This window comes from Salvia hispanica, chromosome 1 (assembly GCF_023119035.1).
Source record: "Salvia hispanica cultivar TCC Black 2014 chromosome 1, UniMelb_Shisp_WGS_1.0, whole genome shotgun sequence".
Classification (NCBI taxonomy): Eukaryota; Viridiplantae; Streptophyta; class Magnoliopsida; order Lamiales; family Lamiaceae; genus Salvia; species Salvia hispanica.
Window position 1 is genome coordinate 6,327,726 of NC_062965.1, and position 21,267 is coordinate 6,348,992.

General features: G+C 34.8%; 2 long non-coding RNA genes across 2 annotated transcripts; both read right to left on the minus strand.

Annotated features, from left to right (window-relative positions):
- Window positions 1-3,941: 3,941 nt before the first annotated feature.
- Window positions 3,942-8,590, minus strand: LOC125206163. The gene is made up of 2 exons (XR_007173909.1): window positions 8,298-8,590; window positions 3,942-4,639 (listed from the first exon to the last, which is right to left on the minus strand). It is a non-coding gene; the product is annotated as an uncharacterized LOC125206163 (long non-coding RNA).
- An 8,437-nt stretch (window positions 8,591-17,027) lies between these two features.
- Window positions 17,028-21,031, minus strand: LOC125202811. Its single transcript, XR_007173197.1, has 2 exons — window positions 20,922-21,031; window positions 17,028-17,584 (listed from the first exon to the last, which is right to left on the minus strand). It is a non-coding gene; the product is annotated as an uncharacterized LOC125202811 (long non-coding RNA).
- Window positions 21,032-21,267: the final 236 nt, after the last annotated feature.

Genomic DNA, 21,267 nt, shown 5'->3' on the forward strand with positions numbered 1-21,267 from the left:
TATAGGCTAAATGGGCTCTCTTTTCTAACAGGCTAGTCTTTTGGGACGAGTTCTCTTGTTTGGTCTGTATCATACTTAAATATTCACTATAGACATAAAATATCCTAATAATAAAAGATTCTTCTCGTCGTAAAAGGTACTCCTGGGATATATAGGCTAAATGGGTTCTCTCTCCTAACAAGCTAGTCTTTTGGGATGAGTTCTCTTTTTTTGTCTGTATCACGTACTTAAATATTACTATAGACATAAAATATCCTAATAATAAAAGATTCTTCTCGTCGTAAAAGGTACTCCACTTGGATGGAGACAATATGTATTATACATTATTGTATACTAAATCGGTGTAAAAAATTTCATATAACATTAATACAAGATCAGTTAGTATCACTAATTTTTGCATCTAACCAATAAAATTTGGAGGTAAAGAAATAATGATAAAATATGTGAAAATAAACCGGGTCTGAATGACTGTAATTAAAAACTATACTCCCTCCATTCTTTTAAAATATCTGCATTTTTCATTTCTGTATGTTTCAAATAAATATATGAACATTTTTAGAAAGTTATCCCAATTTATTATTTCTATACATTAATTTATCTACAAATTATATCACCATTACATACTACTAATAATTTATCTACCCTGCGTTAACTATTCGCTTACTCTACATTAACTAACCTTATCTTCATCTCTATTACTTTACCAGTTTTATCTTAATTGCTATGTCATATTATTTGCCTATATTTTTATGGGATGAATGAAGTATTGAATAATTAAGTTTTCATATTCAGGTCACGATTATTGTATGCGATTAGAATATGATTTATGAACTTTCTAATTAGTATTCATTGAATTTATTTAAAATTGTTCATTCTCAAGTTAAATGTTATAATTGGCGGTTAAAATTTAATTTATATGGATGCGTTAACAAAAATAGGAGGTCTATGATTGTAATTTAACTAGAACTTTCTTGTCAAGTGTCAACAAAAATGAGATGTAAAACTATGCGATTTAAATGCTTTTTTATGAATGAGCAGAACCGTTAGGGCATGTTAGGGTGTCATCATCCCTTAAAATAATATTATACCACCATTTTTAGCCAATTATTTGTACACGTGGACGAATAATAAGCTGTCACGTGGCAAAAAAAATCTGAAAAAGGACGGTCAGCAATTTACTGGTCTTGATCCAACAATATTTCTTGTCCAGCAATCTATAGATTATTGTGTAGTGTTTGTAATATTGTTGTGTAGCGTTTATAATATTGTTGTATAAGCGGTGTCACGGTGTCATTTTAAAATGGGTTGTCATTTTAACACAAACCCCGTTTCAATATTGAAATATTAAATTTAAGAAAAAATAAAATAAGAGAGATAATGTTGAGTAGGCTATCTTCTATATTATTCTCTTTTCAATTACATTATCTTTACTTTAATTATTTATTACTCCCTCCGTCCCAGATAATTCGACCCAGTATTCCATTTCGGGCCGTCCCACATAATTTGTCCCACTTCACTTTTACGATTTTTGGTGGTGGACCTCATATTCCACTAACTCATTCCTATTCACATTTTATTATAAAACTAATACTTTAAAAGCAAGACCCACATCCCACCAACTTTTTTAACTCACTTTCCATTACATTTCTTAAAACCCGTGCCGGGTCAAAGTGTCCCGAATTATCTAAGACGGAGAGAGTATTATTTTTTAAAAATATGTGTGAAAAATAAATTTGTTACGTATAATGAGATAAAGAGAGTACTTCATAAGAAAAATGAAACCTTTATTTAAAATTATGTAACAGAAATTAAAAACATGTCATAATCTACTCTACCTAACTTCGATAAGTGACTTTCTCATGGAATACAAAGTTGTGTGTAGTGAGCCCTATATAAATGGAAACTTTATAATGGTTTTTTGCACTAAATTAGTATGGAGCACAAATTAAGGAATATTGTGTTTGTAATTTTCTTTGCATTGTTGGCTACTTCGGCCAATGCCACTATCACAATTCCTCCAATAACTCCACTACTATGTTCTACATTTCCACATCTTATAAAACTATGTCCGTCTCCTCCACCTCCCCCTCGTTCCCCGCCTCCACCATCACCGCCACCACCGTCACCGCCACCACCGTCACCACCTCCACCGTCGCCACCACCACCTTCACCCCCTCCACCGTCACCGCCTCCACCACCACCCCCGCGTTCCCCGCCACCACCCTCACCTCCACCCCCACCTTCACCTCGACCGCCTCCACCACCTCCACGTTTTCCTCCGCCGCCACCACCTTCACCGCGGCCGCCTCCACCACCTCCACCTAGACGACCTCCACCACCGCCTCCACGCTCCCCACCCCCACCCCCGCCACCACCATCACCTCGGCCTCCTCCACCCACTTCCACCTCCGCGTTCCCTCAACTAGGTTCCCCCCATCCACCATTAAGTTCCTCGTCTCTAACTCAACTGCCCAACACCACTTCCATCTTAATCTTTCTAAACATTCCACCCTTAATTACCTTCATATTATACTCCATTTGATAACATACAATAAATTCCTTTACAGGAATATCGTGTTTAAATTTCAAGTTTCTATTCTGTGTAGACATGTTTCTTTCTTGATAAAGCCACCAGTTATCTTTCATCCATCAAGTTTAACTTTACTCAAGAAGATATGATCAGAAACAAGCTACTTGCTGAGTGTTACACATGTAGTGATTGCTAGTTTATGTTGGTGCAAATTTTTGTTACCAAGAATAAAGTGTTGTACTTTACCCTTTCAGTATATATAAATATAAATAAAGATATATATGATAATTTCTGAAGTATAGTCAAACTTTGTTGTATACTGTCCATGGGTTGTGATATATGCAGTATTCATTCCTAGTGTTGAACTGTCGACACAACACATATTAACACGGAATTCATTTTAACATCATTTAGTTCATTCTAGAAATGAACTCACTGTAAAAGGAACTAAAATGAATTAAAAATGAACTTTGTGTTATCTAATAATGTTCTAAAATGAACAAAAACGAACTGAAAATGAAGGGTTAAACAATTCGGCGCTAGAAATTAGTTCGACACTGATCATAATCCTATTGTCGATATGTAACACCCCTTATGCAATTAATCTAGTAATTGAATAAATAATATCACATTTCGGAACGAATCTCAAATTAAAAGAAAATCCATTTTTTTATATAGATGCCTTATTTTCTACTTGGCAAATGAGAAAATTGCTAAATAATATCTAGAATTAGAGCATAAACTTGTTCTAAAAATTCTGTATATATATTTATGCAACCTTGATAACTATTTGCAAAAATACATGTTTAACAAAACTTGAGGTAGTAAAAGAAACATCCAAATTACATTACACTTCTAAGTTCTATACATGCCACATCTAGCATATCCAAAAGAATTACCAAAGTACAAAAGGGTTGGCTAGTGACTTGACTTGAGACCATCTAATCCGCAGGGGAAAAGAAATAAGTGTGCTTCGACAAGCTCAGTAGTATATTCAACATTAAAGCCTAATTTTCGAAGTTAAGTAACGTTGTGCAACCTATACATTTTTTAATTATTAATTATTAACTACATTTATGTGATCAAACATTGATCTAATGGAGTTTATTAGATTCATAATCACGTATCACATCGTAACTAAATCACATATGAGAATACAAAATAAATTACTCCCTCCGGTCCCCATTAAATGTCTCATATTTGACCGGTGCTGGTTTTAAGAAATTGTTTGACTTTGTGAATGAAAGTGGATGGAAAAAGTTAGTGGAATATGGACCCCACTTTTATATAATAGTTTTATAATAATTGTGAGTAGAATGAGTTAGTGGAATGTGGGTCCATTAACTAAAAGTAGGAAAAGTAAAATATGAGACATTTAATAGGGACCGAAGGAAGTACATAACACCAATGATCGAGTGAAATACAGAATATATAACAATACTATCCAGTCACCAACACATATGCAACACATATGCAGATCACCAACATTTTCACATATTCAAACACATATAGCCCCTTTAAGTGCTTAGTGACAAACTAGGGGACGCGGACCAGATCAGAAACAGAGCTTAGTCAGAACTGACACGGATTTTGTCCTCTACATGACTCCGCACAGACCACCCATTTAGGGTGTATATCAGACAGAGACGATAGATTGGATAGCAATCAGATGTCAATCCTCACTTCGGTTATCCAGAAGACGAGAGATCACAGCAGCGATACTGTCCTATGGCATACCAATTGTACCCACAAAACACGGGGCCAAAACACCGTCAAGTATACATATTTTCATCTCAATGCATATTTCCAATAATATACTATAACATAAACAGATTTGCAGCATCTTTTCACACTGTATCATATCAAATAAACGGATAAATTCCAATTCTCTCGATACCATCACATATCCAAGATTCTCATTTTTTTCATGTCATAAGAAACTTATACAAATCACATAAGGTATCACCGATTAGCACATAATATTCTATATGCAATTACGCAGACTTAATTCAGGAATTAAGACCTAATGTAGAATACACTACCTCGAGTCCAAATAGTGTTGACATCGAAATTCCAGATTCCTGCTCCTCCTTGCCTGGGATACCTTACCTTTTCACATATAGAATATTTCATGTTTCAACATCATTACAAAAATACTTCAGATATGAATCATATTCTCCTGGTTTCTTTTAACCACTTTCATACCTAGCTTATTCAAAATATTGTCCATGCTCAAAATTCCAAACCTACATCTTGTGACCAAATTGTAACGGGGTATTTTTTTTTTTTGATTCTAGAGGGAAACTTAAGTTCCATATTTGTACTGAACTTTTTCTAAAATCCGAGTTTGGGAGAGACGCATTAAGGTCATGCGTCTCCTTTTAATGAAACGCACGATAGTCATGCGTTTTAGGGTAAGACGCATAGAGATCATGCGTCTTTGAATTTTTTTGAATTTTTTTTTAATTAGAAGACGCATAAGCGTCATGCGTCTTAGGGTAAGACGCATAAGCGTCATGCGTCTCTTCGTCGAATTAAACAGACGCGAGCAGAGGCAGAAGCTTCATTATGCGCAGGAGAGAAAGGGGCCGGCGATTTTCCGGCGATTCTCGCCGATTTCCAACATATTACGGTAAGTTTTCTTCAATCTTTCAATATTTATCCCTTAATTCCGTGTTTACTGCATATTTTGTGTAGATTTCTCCCAATTTTGTAAATTAGGGTTTATTACAAATTGTTCAATTTTGACTGATGTTTTGTTATTTTGTTAGTTATAATGGATTTTATTGGTGAAATTGATTCTATAGTATAGTTTTTGATATGTTTGAGATGCTTGGTGTTGTGATTTTGGTTGTGATATTGTGTAAACCATTTTTCCCTTCTTTGAGATATGATTATGTGACTTTGTTTTGCTTGTTTGGATCAAGTAGGATAATAGGCAATTCCTTATTTATAGATAAGAATCATGAGATACATTATTAATTAATTAATTTGAGTTCGCCGTAGCTTGTAGTTTAATTATGATGAAATAGAATATTTGCGCAAAAAGCTTGATCTACACATGATTTTTGGGAGATGATTTAAGTGTACGAGATTCTTATTGTTCTATATTCATGTCTCCATCTTTTTAAATGTGAGTTTGTAACTTTTGTTTTGTGAATATGTCATTAGATTAGATGGCAACTTCAAGTTCTAGCGGACCGTTATTATATGGACCCGAAGATCCGTCAGTGCCATTTCTTCAGAGAAAACACATTTCAAATAAACTACTGAATGATGGCACAACACATGTTTTCAAAGTTCGACGAACGGAAAGTAAGACTTGGGATGTGGATATTCATGAGAATGTGATGTATTGGCTTGAGATATTTGGTTTCAAAGGCGTGATTGAATGTGGGAAGTCGATGAAGGTCGACAATGAGCTTATCACGGCTTTGATTGAACGTTGGAGGCCGGAAACGCACACTTTCCATCTACCGATTGGAGAGGCGACAGTGACTTTAGAAGATGTGCAAGCCATTTGGGGCTTGAGAGCGGACGGTCATGTTTTCACAGGTCGTGACTATCATGTCGGATATCCCGATTGGCCTAGCAAGTGCCAAGCTTTGCTGGGATGGTTACCAGATACAGGGTCAGAGACAAAGCAAGGCGGTTTGTTGATGACCACTCTGATCAATCAAACGAGGATACCTTTGGATGATGACCTACCTACATATGTGTATATCCAAAGGGCACGTATCCATGCCCTAATCTTGTTAGGAGGACTCATTCTACCAGACACCACGGGGTGTAAGGTTCCTTATATGTGGCTGAATGCATTGGTGGATCCGGACGAAGTGCAGAATATTAGTTGGGGTAGTGCGGCTTTGTCGTACCTGTATCATTATCTGTGTGGGGCTTCCATAGAGCAGAGGAAAGAGTTGGGTGGGCCTATGGTGCTTCTGCAGCTATGGGCGTGGGAAAGAATGCCCACATTGAGGCCGTCGTTCATAGGAGCACTCGTGCACGAGCCATATAGTGTTGTGTTCATTACCAACATCGGGTACTCCAAAAGGACCACTCGGTAATTTGCAAAAATATTTCACCCCACTGTGATCGTATTCTGGAAGTGGTTGCTCACCTTGCACGACGGGTTTATATATTACCTCCTCATCACTGGAAATATCAGCAGCTTGAGAATCATCACTTAAAATAGTGTCAGATGATGAAGACGACAATGGTGGATCACGGTCTCTTCGTACAACATCAACATCAACATTATCCTGAACATTCACTTGATTATTCATTCCAACATCAGAAGCATCAGCAACATCTGCTTGCTCATTCATACCACAATCAAAGCTCATATATTCAAACCCTCGTAGATGATCCAACACCGTAATCAACAATTGGTGGGATTTCTACATTTCTTAAAGGCGATTACTCAAGAAGTAATTCAATATGACGAGTAGAATTTTGAGCCTCATTAAACACAAACATCACACTGTCATCACTGTCAACCCCAGTACATATGTAACTCATACCGGTACCATAGAGACAATGCCTCCATGATATTTCTATGGAATGTTGATTCATATCTATTCTTATCTTAGCACATATCATTGCAACTAATTCAGAGAATGAGACACATGAATTCAATACGATAGAGCCTCTCGCACGAGGTGGATCATAACCAATACCCACTTGAGGAAGTTGAACTATTCTACCACCCCAATACAAACTCACAAATACTGGCATCATTTCTGCATAAAAAAATATACAACATAATAACAATTAGAGACAATTTTTTTCTATAAACCCTAATTTAGTAAATTTGACAAGTTTGGCATCAGAAAATCTAATGTTATGCAATAAACAACGAATAAGTGAGAAATGTTGAAAGATTGAACAAAACTTACCGAAAGATAAGAGGAAATGGCCGAAAATCGGCGAGAATCGCCGGAAATCGACCAACAAATCGCTTGCCCCTTTCTCTCCTACGCAGAATGAAGCTTCTGCCTCTGCTCGCGTATGTTTAATTCGACGAAGAGACGCATGACGCTTATGCGTCTTACCCTAAGACGCATGACGCTTATGCGTCTTCTAATTAAAAAAAAATTCAAAAAAATTCAAAGACGCATGATCTCTATGCGTCTTACCCTAAAACGCATGACGCTCGTGCGTTTCATTAAAAGGAGACGCATGACCTTAATGCGTCTCTCCTAAACTCGGATTTTAAAAAAAGTGCAGTACAAATATGGAACCTAAGTTTTACTCTAGAATTAAAAAAGAAATATGCCAATTGTAACTATAACATTAGAAACTTGAGTTCTAAGAATAATTTAAATAAGATAGATAGCACAAAGATTCACTATTTTTCACCAACTTTGACTTAAGCTTATTTAGTAGTAGTAGTAAATATTCCTAAACTTGCATATCTCACTAATCATGAACATCTTTAACCAAAAATATATCAGCGTCATCAAGTTTCACGCTTAGCTATACGTTGTCCCAATTTTTATCGTGCCAAGAATACTAATTTCCCCTCATTAAGGTGTAAATCATTTTTATAAGATAAATTCTAAAATCAATCCAAGTAGCATAACAAAATTCACAAACTAAAGATAATAATCATTCACACGTCAAGATAAACTTCCATTTTGGGGAAATTAGCTATAAAAAGCTTAGAGTTTCGCCAGATTTGTTCAAAATGCAAATTGGGGAAAACATAATTATGAACCCTAGTTTTAAATTCAAGAAGAAGATATACAAGTAAGAGGTTGCTTACGTAAAGGAGAGATAATTCTAGCCTAGACCGGTCAGAAAAATGGCGATGACACGCCGGAATCTGCCGGGCAGCAGCGACCCAGAGAGGGAAGGAAACCGGAGTGTGTGTGTTTGAGCAACAAAAGAGAGGCTGAGAAACAGAGGGAGGGACGAAAATGAATGTGCTGCGTCGTTCGCCGGAAGGAGGCGACAACGTCGCTGTGTGTGTATCTCCATGGCGGTGGTGTATGTATCAATGTGTGTTAATTGAAAGTGTCGAAGGTGTGGGAATGATATTTCCTCCTTTTTTTCATTTCTAATTTCTTTCTTTTTTTTTTCTTTTTATTCATTTCTTCTTTTTTCAAATCATATTTATTTCTAAAATTCAAAACCCCACGACTTTATTTTGTAGTATTCTAATATTAATATAAACACATTTATAATCCAAAGCTTTCACTCATTCAGACTTCTAATTTAATTATCGATGTCTATTGCATTTTATCTAATTTTCTAATTTACGAAATTTCAGGGCGGTTACATGATACTTTAAACTCAACTATAAGGGAACGAGGGGAAATATGACTAAACTCTCTCTCAAAAGTATGAACTATTTTCTTATTAATTCGTCTATGATATGAACTTTCTGTTGGAATGGAGAAATCAATTACTTGGAGAACAAGGAATCAAGACATGAAGATATGGCAAGAATAATAGAGGAAATAGATTAAAGATTATGGAAAATCAAATCAAGAAGATATTATGGAATTAGAATATATTTTCCATGTATAGCTAGAATTAGTGCCTATAAAAGGTTGTGTAACCATTGAGAGAATTAAAAATTCAAGTCATTCACAATGTAGTCTTTAAAGTTCTCCCCGTCTTTTACTTTCTGCAATAATATTTTATTTTCCGCATTTTATTTTTCAACATGGTATCAGAGCAGGTTCGATCATAGGATCGATCACTGTCTCGGAAAAAAAAAAAAAACAACTTCGTAGCCATATTCTTCCCATACCAGCCGTGAATTCCACCAAATATCCAGCCAAGAAATCTATAAACCAAAGCCCCCTAAAACAAAAATCCCATAATCTCAAATTACCGTGATATTACCAGTTCAAATTACCGAGCTGGAGAACCATGGAACCAAAAATGTTGTCTCTGCTGCAGGGAAGGAGAAGGCCAGAGAGGCCCTTGAGAAAGCCACCAACAGAAGGATGAGATAGAAATTTGGAATTTTATGAAAGTGCAATTGGGAACTTTGGGTTTCCTCAATATGGAGGAAAGATGATCGGCTCTGTTTTCTACACTGAATCAAATAGGTGCAAGATCCATATAACAATTGGAGATTGGCACAATCGAGAAGTTGAAAGAAACATCCAAGGAGAAGCCCGTTCGAGCAGATTCTTGCCGAGAAAGAGGTTGAGAAAACCACTAAAGCCAGGTGGTTGAGAAACTTGTCGTTGACGAATTGTCCGGCTGAGGAGGGGAGGAACTAAACAACCGAACAATTCCGCCGAGGATGAGAGGAAGCTAAACCATCGAGAGATAGGGCAGAGAAGCCCACTGTCGAGAAGGGCTGCCGAAAAGGGTCCAAGGGAAACCCGTTGGAGAGATCGATCGGCCGATGATGGAGGCCAAAGATGGGTGCCTTGAAGGATGCCAAGAAGATGGCCACAGAGAATGAAGTAAGCTAATTGATCACTGCGAGATGCGCGGTGATAAACTTGCCGGAGACAGCTTGTGTCGGCTTCTAAAGCGGAATCCGCCACAGGGGGAGAGGCTGTCACCGTAAAGTGGATACAAAGAATGCATCCGCTTGAGAGTGAGAGTTAAAGAAATACATGGAAATAATGTTGAGATCACTTTGGGGGTATGGACTTATCACGGGAGCACTTGTAAGGAGAAAGGTAATTAAGGCTCATATCAATGTGACCACTACTGATGCGTACACTTGGATGATCTGCATTGCTTTCACTAAGAAGCGTAAGGCGTAAGGTTACATGCTGTGCAAGTGGTAGCCAAGTTCACCAGATTCGGAGGAAGCTGGAGATGTGACAGCCAAAAAAAAAAAAAAAAAAAAAAAAAAAAAAAAAAAAGAGAAGAGAAGAAGGCACGACAAGAAGAAAGAGTGAAACAGAACGAGGACAAGTAGACGAATTATCCGGCAGAGGGCGAAAGGAAGCAAACCAACCGAATAAGTCCTCTACTCCCCTCCGAACTGAGGAAATAGCGTTGAAAGCCTCGGCCAAACGGTGAGAGGGCGAGAAAGCTGCATATGGCTAGCCACACACCAATGCCTGGAATGAATCTTTGAGATGCATTCTGAGCAGCACCGAGAGAGGAGATGCTACTGTCGAAGATGGGGCAGCCAGGAGAGGCTGCGAACTCACGTTACAATGGATGAAGCGTTTGGCCGAGGGGGAGATATCAGCCACTTGCCAAACGATTCAATCTCCGAATCAAGAAGAGAATTTCCGAGGGCGAAGGCGGAGCAGCCAACGTCTGCGCGGCGAGGGGGAGAGAGAGCGTCGCCACACAACCACTGTGAAGAGCTGGTGGGAATGGGATGTCGTCAGGAACACGTCGAGAACCTGTTGCCAAAAGAGGATGTTGAAGGAACAACGCAAGAAAAGCCACATAGGCTATGATGGTATGCTTGTTGGTAATGCAAGTACTTGTTCTCCGGGATGAGAAGAGGAAGGAGACGTTGTGATAAGTCTGCTGCTTCATTGTTAAGTTTCTAAAATGGAAAAGTAAATTTGGGCCCAGTGGTTATTAGGCTCAAGAAAGAAAAGAAATGAAAATAATAGGCTCATAGTTTGAGTTGTAATGGATTGACAAGAGTCAAAAGATGGCTCCTAGATACGAGCAAAAACTGTCTAGATTAGCTCCTCGACATGAGTCAAAACTGTCTGATGCTCCTAGATACGAGCAAAAACTGTCTAGAGTAGCTCCTTGATATGAGTTAAAACTATCTAAGATGGCTCCTAAATATGAGTAGAAACTGTTTTGACAAGCTCCTTGACACGGGTTAAAACTGCCAATAAAAAATTGAAGAGCTCCTTGACACGAGTTAAAACCGTCAACAGAAAATTGAAGAACTCCTTGAAACGAGTCTAAACTATCAATGATGAATGAAGAGCTCCTTGATAAGAGCCTAAACTTTCAATGAAGAAAATTAAAGAAGCTCTAGGATACGAGCATAAACTGTCAACGGAAATTGAAGAACTCTTAAATACGAGTATAAACTATTTATCAAACTAAAGATCGTGCAAGTTAAGTGTCGAAAAACTCGATACTCAACTTGAGGGGGAGTGTTGGAATGGAGAAATCAATTACTTGGAGAACAAGGAATCAAGACATGAAGATATGGCAAGAATAATAGAGGAAATAGATTAAAGATTATGGAAAATCAAATCAAGAAGATATTATGGAATTAGAATATATTTTCCATGTATAGCTAGAAATAGTGCCTATAAAAGGTTGTGTAACCATTGAGAGAATTAAAAATTCAAGTCATTCACAATGTAGTCTTTAAAGTTCTCCCCGTCTTTTACTTTCTGCAATAATATTTTATTTTCCGCATTTTATTTTTCAACACTTTCACATATCATTTTATTTGTAATTTATACCGCTATGGTAAAATAAATAAACTAGATCGAAAAGACAAGGTTCCGAACTATTATTTCAATTCTTACTTCTTTTCTTGATTTAATCTCTCTTTTTTTCAACCAATTTACGGACAAACTATATGAAAGGACTTCTATTGGAACCCCTCACACAATGGTGGGGAAAATGAAATGAGTTCAAATGGTAGAAAAAAATCAGTTGCTAAATGAATTCTAATTTGTTGGCTATTACTTATCGAATCTAGTTCTAAAATATGTTTTGATTAATCTGATGATCGAGTTGATTCCATGATTATAAGTTCATTCTATACCGGACCAGGCTAGAATCGAGTTATATACATTCTCAAGGAGTCATTCGAAACTTGAGATAAACACAAAAATGGAAGAACTATTCCTAATTTAGTTTGGATTGCTAGTTTCATGTATCCTATTTTCTGAACAAGTTTTTTATGCTCTAAGGATTGTGTTTGTTTTACGTTCCCCAGCAGTTGATCACTTGTTGGGGAATTGAACAACCAGAATAAGTGGTTCACATCTCATAGGCCTACATGTATTACCACTACAGATTAAATTCTATATTACAGACCAGCACAAAGATCCATCCATGGACAAATTACTATGTAGATGGAAGTTTCAATTCTTTCTTTAGCTCTTCAGTGTAGTCGCATTCAAGCTTTCTTTTTTCTATCATCTGGCAAAAGTCTTTTAATCTGTTATTAAATCTTATTTATACTTGGGAGATGAGGCTTGGCTTCAATTTGAACTAGAGTTTCCGAAAAAACGCTACTTTCTAACGGCCTAGAGGCTACCCATAAGTGAAAATTCCATATTCCATCTATACCAAGTTGGCGCAGTGAATTGGTGTATCTCACTAATAATTCTTTGACAAATGGAAATAAAAAAAAGGGCTCACATACCACCTCAAATGAACACCAATTCAAAAAATTTAATTGCACAAATAGACATGTATTAATCATGGAAAGTGACATTATATTACTACTATTAAATTAGAAAATATCATCGTAAAATAGGCGTACAATATAATTACAATATATATGTATATATATTGACCTAGGGATGTGTTAAAATGACAACCTCTCTTAAAATAATATCATACCACCATTCTTAGCCAATCATTTGTACACGTGGACGAATAATCAGCGGTCATGTGGTAATCATAAAAAATTCACAAGGGTGAATTTATGCGGACTGCAATATCCAATACTCTAGACTGCAATATCCAATACTCTAGACTGCAAGGTGACGTGGCCTGCAATATCCAATACACTGACTGCAATCTATAGATTGCTATAGATTGATGTTAGCGTTTATACTATTGCAGTCTAGCATATATAATATTGCAGTCTAGCGTGGTGTCACAGTGTCATTTTAAGAGTGTTGTTATTTTAACGCATCCCTATTGACCTATCAATGTAAGTACTTAATATTTTACATATAAAAAGTAATCATATTGCATTACTTTTCGTGCCAAGAAAAAGAAATCATATTACAGTCGAAGAAACTAAACTTTTCAGTGATCATCAAATATTTCTATTTAAAATACTAGTACTAATATTTTTCAAATGATTTTTTATTTTCTTACTTTATAAATTTCTTGAATTACTTTTACATGATAATAAGAAATATTGATAATTATAATTAATTACTTAATATGCTAACAAATTATAAGTTATATTCATAATTTTATTTGTGTAAATTTTTTGTATATATAAAAATACAAAACAAGAAAAAAAGAAAATGAAAAAGTTTTTATTCATAAAATCTCAAAATAGTACTACTATCAAGGAATTTTAATATACTAATTTTTTTCTTGGCATGAAAAGTAATGTAATACAGAATGATTAAATTTTTATGCGTAAAATATTAACTATTACATTAAAAGGTCAATATGCATATATATTGCATGCCTATTCTTATATTATATGATGATATTTTCCATATTTAATATTAGTAATATAACGTCACTTTCCGTGAGTACATATCTACTATGTGCAATTAGATTTATGGAGCTGGTGTTCATTTGTGGTGGCATGTAAGATCTTTTCTATTTTTATTTGTCAGAGTTATTGGTGAGGTACACTAACTCACTATGCCAACTTGATATGTAAGGATCATGAAATTTTTACTCGCAGTCCAGTGATTTGGTTTCCTGTATAATTATACCCATGACTTTGCCCATGTATAATTTATCGTAATCTAAAGTGCAAGTGGGTGAAAAGAACTTGATGTCCTTTTTAGAGGGAAATTGGAAAGATGAAGTGTCTTTTATTTCTTTACTTTATTTTTAGTCTTCCAATATAATACTCCCTCTGTCCCACAAAAGACGTCACACTTGTGGGATGGCACGAGATTTTAGGAGGTTTTATTTTGTGTGTTAGATTGAGAGAGAAAATATAATTTTATATTAATGTGAGAGGAAACTTTTTCTAAAAATGAAAGTGTAACATCTTTTGTGGGACGGAGGGAGTACTTCTTTCCAATATTAATTTTTATTTAGTCTTTGGCTATGTAGATCAAGTAATGCTATGGTCTAAAATTAAACGGTTTAAATAGTCAACTAAAATGTGATTACTGGATAATACAAAATTTCTAACTTGTCTTCTCAAACAAGATTTAAATTTTTATGATTTAAATTATTCATATGTTTAATTTGGATATATTTAATATTCCATATATATTTTTCAAATTAAATTTTTTAATCAATATATTAAATTTATATATTAATTTACCTTTTATTTGGATTAAAACTGAAATTGTGCAAGAGAATTTAGTTTGCCTTCTATTTAGGTTAAAATTGAAATTTAATCCTTTATTGCAATACTTTTTCTAAGAATAATTCACAACCTAATCAACAACATAAAGATTTAATATTTACCATTTTTATTCTATATTTACTCAATTAAAATTTTAATACATTTTAATTAGTCTATAATTTAATATATTTTAATTAGTTTCCAATTAATTAAATAATACTACTAAGTTTATTAAAATAAATTCCAAAACTAGATGAAACTATAGATAGTAGTGTAAATTAACTTATAAAGTTCGTATAACTTCTTATAATATAAATAGTAGTGTAAATTACCACATACTATATACTATTCCCTCCATCCCACAATAAGAGTCACACTTTGTCATTTTTGTCACATTTCATTTTTACCATAAATGATAAGTAGGTCTTACATTCCACTAACTCACTTTACTCATATTTTATAATAAAACAATACAAATAAGTGTGTCTCATATTCTACTAACTTTCCCAATCCACTATTTTTTACATTTCGTAAAATCTGTGCCCAAAATTAGAGTGACTTTTATTGTGGAACAAATAGAGTAAATAGAGTAATATATAGTGGAAATTGGTTGAAATACCACAAATACCATTTTTAGCAAGAAAAGGTACGAAAGTCGTGCCTTTTAATGATTGTCAATTAACAGCTGCATCTAGACAATTTACGACAAAACATAGAATATTGTGAAAGCCATTTACTGGATTTAAAAAGATGCAGTTTGGATGTCTCATTTTATCGGCCCGTTCTCATAGTAAAATGTTTACTCTTTACATATTCAGAGTCCATCACTAATTTTAGATAATACTCTTACTTTATTCTTATCAGTTACTTTATTCTTTTTATCTCTCCAAATTTATTCATCTAGCATAATTTTGTAGTGTGTCATTGAAGTGTGATTGCTCTGTCTGTCTATATTAGATATTTTAAAGTGCTTTAACTAATATTTTTTTAAATTTACATTCACTTAATTAAAATGTTTTTTTTAATATATCTAATATACTGTTATTATACTTTTCTTATTCAATTATTTGATTTCTACTCTTTGATATTTACGCACACATATTTTCTTAATTTATTTCTATATCTTATTCTAATTAACTCATACTCTTTGACCATTAGTTACACATCTTCTTTTTTCATTAATTTTATTGTTTTTACTCCACTTATATCATAAATTTAAATTATATAAATATTTCATTCATTAAGGAGTAATAAATTCTTCATTTAGAGTGACAAGATAAGTACATTTCTATTTTTTAAATCTTCACATTGCTTTGAATTCTTATTTTCTATATATTTATTATATTTTGTACTCATTATTTGAAATTCTTATTCTCTATGCATAACATGGGTAATACTACTTATTGTAAAAGGAAAGTGAGACGAATGGAAGGTAGTGGAGAGTGAATGTGATGTGTATGTGTTGTAGGGGTTTCAATCAAACAGGTCCAGAGAATTCACCAAACCGCAGGGTCTAGCAGATCATAAACCTATCTGAATTTGTCATTTGTGCACTCTCAACCACTTCAAAACCTTAACCCATTATACTATTGGCTAGTATATGGAAGTAAAGATAATCCCACAGAGACGGAGGGGTTTAGCAAGTATTCAGAGGATTTGGAAGGGGGTTAGCTACTGTCACGCAACTCATGGGTTAAGTTTTTAACTACTAGTCTCAACAGAATAAAAAGCAAAGAACCTATCTACTAGACCTAGGAAATAGGGAAAAGTACGTATGCATGCATGACTCGAGGAAATGAAATTTAACTAGAGAGATTCAAACAACTAAACTATTGGGTTGGGTTGAAGATTTCCCAAAATGGTTAAACAAGCACGTAAACAACAGTGGGGACCAATTTCCCGATTTAGCTACGGTGACAGTAAAAGCTGCAAAAAGTAATCGAACAACCAACAAGCAGATCGAATCCTTAACTAACTACAGACTTCATCTTCTTCAGTAAACTAACATAAACTCAGACGAAACAGAGCATCAACATATCAAAACAAAGCAATCTCAGATCCGACTTCAAACACGACGACTAAGCATAAAACTACCAGATCTAAACTACTATTTCGAGCAGAATCAGAAAACAAACCATGCAAATTCAAAACACCACGTCTCAGATCCACAACTCCAACAATAATTCAACTCCGATCAACCTGATCTCAACTCTGCTACATTCAGATCCATAACTCTACAATTCAGATCCAACAAATTCAACGACAATTTAACTCTGATTCAACCGATTTCAACTCCAAATCAAGAATCAATTGTAAAAAGCATCCAAATCAGTAAAAACCAACATCAAAGCATCAAAACCAGATAAAACATATACCGAAACTTTCATAACGTCAGAAATAAGTTCAAACAGAACAGCCAGCGCCGAGCTTCCAAAACAACGAAGTTCAAGGCGTAAAAACAATAGAAATATAAATAGATTGTATCTTCGCCCCCTTGGAAATGGTGTTGCACTACTGAACTGAACTAAACCACCACAAAACACCCAGAATTTCAACCTATTCCCAAGTGCGTAGAGAAAATATGTGTGTGAAGTGAAATGAGTGATGAAGAGGAGTGAACAAAGAGCGAAAAACTACAAGTGGAGATGCCTCTCTTCAAGATAATCGTCTCTATTTATAGTTGAGGCTCGGACTTCTAGGGCACTTTTCCTCGCTTATTTGTCATTTTTGCCACTCCTAAAAGATCCTTCAAAAGATGCTCTTCGCTTCACAACGGCTCCCACCATTGCTTTCGTATCCTCCTAGGTCGGTATGGCGAATTGACACTTTCCACTTCAAATCCCTTTGATTCCATCTGCCTGGTCAATTTGCATCTTTTTCCTGGGTCCGGTAGATTTTCTACACACCTGAGCTTACAAATACGTATTAGTTCATTGAAATCTCAGAAATTACCCATAATCAAGGCATGAAACGAGTCTTATCAACGAACAACAAAATAACATAAATTACTCCTATATTACACTCACGAGAATAAACCACGTCATGTTAATAAATCAAAGTAGTAAGGTGGTGAGAGGAGAGGAGTGGGAGAGAGGACAGAGGAAATATCATTCAATAACTGGTTGAAGATAATAAGTTGAATGAGAGAGTTATCGGGGATGTTTGATTGACAATATTATATCTTAAATTGAATATGTTCATGATTGATTCATAATACTAAATCCCATTATTTAATTCAATATTATATCTTAGATTGAATATGTTCACGATTGATTCACATGGCCATCCACAACGCTATCTCTTATCCATCTCTTAATCCCCTCATCTCTTCACTATTCATGGACTCCACTGTATTTTTTCACTTTATTTCTAAACTAAAAGATAGCACCTACATCCCTCCATCTCTTAACCATCTCATCTCTTAACTATTCATTCAATTTCATTTTTTATTTTTATTTTCAACAAATCCAATTAATAAAAAGCACACTTCATTAAATAAAATAAAATTATAATTTAAAATGTTTTGATTCAATTTGGGAGAAGAAAAATATTTTGAGATGAAGAATGTAGAGTGTTTGATTGAGAATAGAGAGTTTTTTTATGGTGGATAATTTGTGGGAATGATTTGGTATTTATAGAAGTGATTGGAGGCTTTAAAAAAATTGAAAAAAAATTACAAATTTGAAAAAAACAGTAGTATAATTTTTGGAATTTTTTTAATATATTCTTTTTTAATCTTTGAATTTTTCTGAATTAAAAAAAAATAAAAAAAAAATGAATTTTAACGGATATAAACTGTCACACCTTAACCCTTATGACGTACGCACTTACTTTAAATAAATTCAAAATTTTAAAATAAATAATCCACACTTTCAAATAAATAAAACACACATATTATAAAATTTCAAAAAACCAACATTTATCATGTACATATTTCAAAATATTCTAAACCGTAGTGGGACCCTCTCACCACTCCATATACAATACATTTATCTAAATGCAAAAATGATGAGGAAGAGAAGTTGTCAAAACGTGTCAGCCGTCGACCCTTATAATAATTGTAACTCACATCAACCCACGAATCATTGATATCTTATTCTTGAAAAATATTAGTGGTTTATATGAGCCACAACTCAGTGTATATAAATCTTACCTTTAATTTCACACACCAATATCAAACACATTCTTTCACCAAAATATATCATCGGAAGTAATAAACATCATAAATAATTTAATATTCATATGCTGATTCACTTGGATTTTACATGATTTTAGAGGGTAGTTTTACTTGGTTTTGATCATATATTGTGAACTTTGAGACATGGTTATAGCTACTTCTCTTATGTTGGTATTTTGACCATTTTGTGAAGAATGTGTAGAAAAATGTACAAAATATGTGGATGTGCAGCTGCTCAATGTTCGAGACAGCTTTTCTGGAGATTTTGAAGTCCGATTCGCATGTAATTCATACCATTCTCTTCGTCTTCGAAAGAGCTTCGCGTGAATATCTTAAACGTCTCAATCGGAGTTCGGTAGAAGAAGTTATGACCGTTTTACCAAGACTGCGCAGAGCAGTGACATAGCTGGCGACCCGCCAGGTTCGCATGCAAACGAACCTGGCGACCCGCCAGCAAAACACGAAAAAAACGCCGTAAGCAGCTCGCCAGCTTCGACGCACACCCAACCTGGCGACCCTCCAGCTTCGTCGGACAGCTTATTTCGGGCCCAAAGTCAACCCTAGGTATATATATGCCTAGGAAACGCCTCCTACAACATTCTACACGCCTTCAACCCCAAAAATACTACTTTTTCACCTAGGAAGAAGAGAAGAACGAGCAGAGGACGAGTATTCATCGCAAGATTGAAGACGAGACCTCCAATCCGCCCAATCCAATTCTAGGAGTTTCTACTTTTAGTTTTATTCTTGTTCAAACAATGTTTTTGAATATTTCTTTGAATATTTCTTTGACTTTTGTGTTGAACATGAGTAGCTAAATCCTTCGTAGAGTTCTACGGGGGAGATACAATGATTCTTATGTTTAATTGATTTCCTTTTTCTATGTCTTGGCTCATGTGGTTATTTTGATTTCTTCTGTGCTTATACATTTATTTGACTGATCACCTTATAAATGCATGTGGATTTTACTACAAGAACTGAGAAGTGAGTAGTTTAATTTAAAAGAGAAGAAATTGACGTCTTTGCCAATATAATCGAGAGATTTGAGCCTTTGAATGAAGCTAAGTATCTTAGGAGCTATTAGGAGTTGTTACCTTAGTTCTAGGAAGGAGACTTCGGTTCTAGGTAGCAATCTACAAATTATATGCTTTGAGAAAAGATATAGTTTTACCTTAGTGATAGCTTAATAACCCTTGAGACCCTTTGTTGGCATAGGTTGGAAATTAGTTGAGCATAGGATAGTTGTTATCGATCCCGTAGGATTCTACCCTTCTCATCTTTGATCTACATCCGTTTTCTTATTTGCTTTTAGTTCTCTATTTGTTTTTAATTGTTTTTACCTTGCTTTTAAGTAGATTTAGAAAACCCAAACTTTTCGATTCATCTAGATAGTAGTTGAGGTTGGTTCGTGGTAATTAGATTGACACTCATTGTCTTTGTGGATACGATACTTTTTGCTTACTATTTGCTACATTAGCCCCGTACACTTGCGGGTATACTTGTGTTAAAAATAAGTTGAGTCATATGCATATGCCTATGATCCTTTTAATATTCTGTGACTGAGCAAGCCTGGTATCTGCCCGGGATTTCCATTGTATACGACCTGCATGTTCCTTTTTTATTATTTGACCTTTCCACGAAGGCCCCTCTTTGATTTGACCTTTCCACGAAGGCCCCTCTTTGTATATTTTCTTTGACCCGTAGGTCCATTATCATTGTATATGACCCGTAGGTCTTTTGCCATTGTATATCAGATCCAGAGCAAGACAGTCACATATCCTCTTTAATCTCATGATTCGAATGATTCCAGTGCCATACATCAAATGTATCCATCATTCCATTGCACCAATTACATATCCATATATTCCATTAATTAACACAAATACTAAATATAAACATATTCATTGCACAAATCACATATCCACATCATTCACAACATCAATATCAAATACTCCACACATGACCATTTCAGACTCACATCATATAATTCAAATATTTACTCCAATTTAACACATAGCAATCAATCATATAAAATATGTAAAATTAAAAGTGTGATTTATACGCACCTGATTACGACAGATAAACTATTCAAACTCCTGATTTCGCCTCCTAATTTAACACGAATATGCCATATATTTTCTGCTCCGTTCTTCCCTTTTCTCTCTCTAATTTACACCCTTTTCTCCTCTCTTTTTTTTCTACACTATATAAGTGAGCATACTAATTAATCCACTTGTATATGGTTTCACTAATCCACCTGGATACAAGACATGCAGTAATTCATGGAATTACACGTGCCCTCTCCTATACATATATATAAAATAAACTTATTATTTTAGATCATGTAATTAAATAAAAAAAAGCTAATTCACAAGGTTACACTTATCAACTTTGCATGCACATTCTATACGT